Genomic DNA, 469 nt, shown 5'->3' on the forward strand with positions numbered 1-469 from the left:
CGGGGGGAGAGGGCTGGGTGGGGAGAGAAGTGCAGCAATGAATGAATGGAAATCCAAATTCTCTGTAAATGTTCATTAAAATTATTTTAAAAAATTAAATTAAAAAAAAGAAAAGTAGAAAATAAAAATATATAAACTATGAAAAAAAAATCTTGCCTGTCAATAGCCACACTGAACGTAAATTATTTCTATGCACCCATTAAGAGAAAAAGAGTAGCAAAATAGATAAAAAACCAAAACCCATCGATATGCTGTCTACAAAACACATTTGAAAATCAAGGACAAAGATAGGTTAAAAAGCAAAAGATGGGGCAGGAGGGGAATGTGCTATACAAACAGCACACAAACCCAAAAAAAGGAGGGAGGAGGGACAATATTAATCCCTGAAACAATAGTTTTCAGGGTAAAAACCAGCATACAAGACAATAAAGAAACTACATAATTCTTAAAAAGTCAATACAATAACAGG

This window comes from Elephantulus edwardii, unplaced genomic scaffold (assembly GCF_000299155.1).
Source record: "Elephantulus edwardii isolate Elephantulus edwardi_28Jun2011 unplaced genomic scaffold, EleEdw1.0 scaffold00019, whole genome shotgun sequence".
Taxonomy (NCBI): Eukaryota; Metazoa; Chordata; class Mammalia; order Macroscelidea; family Macroscelididae; genus Elephantulus; species Elephantulus edwardii.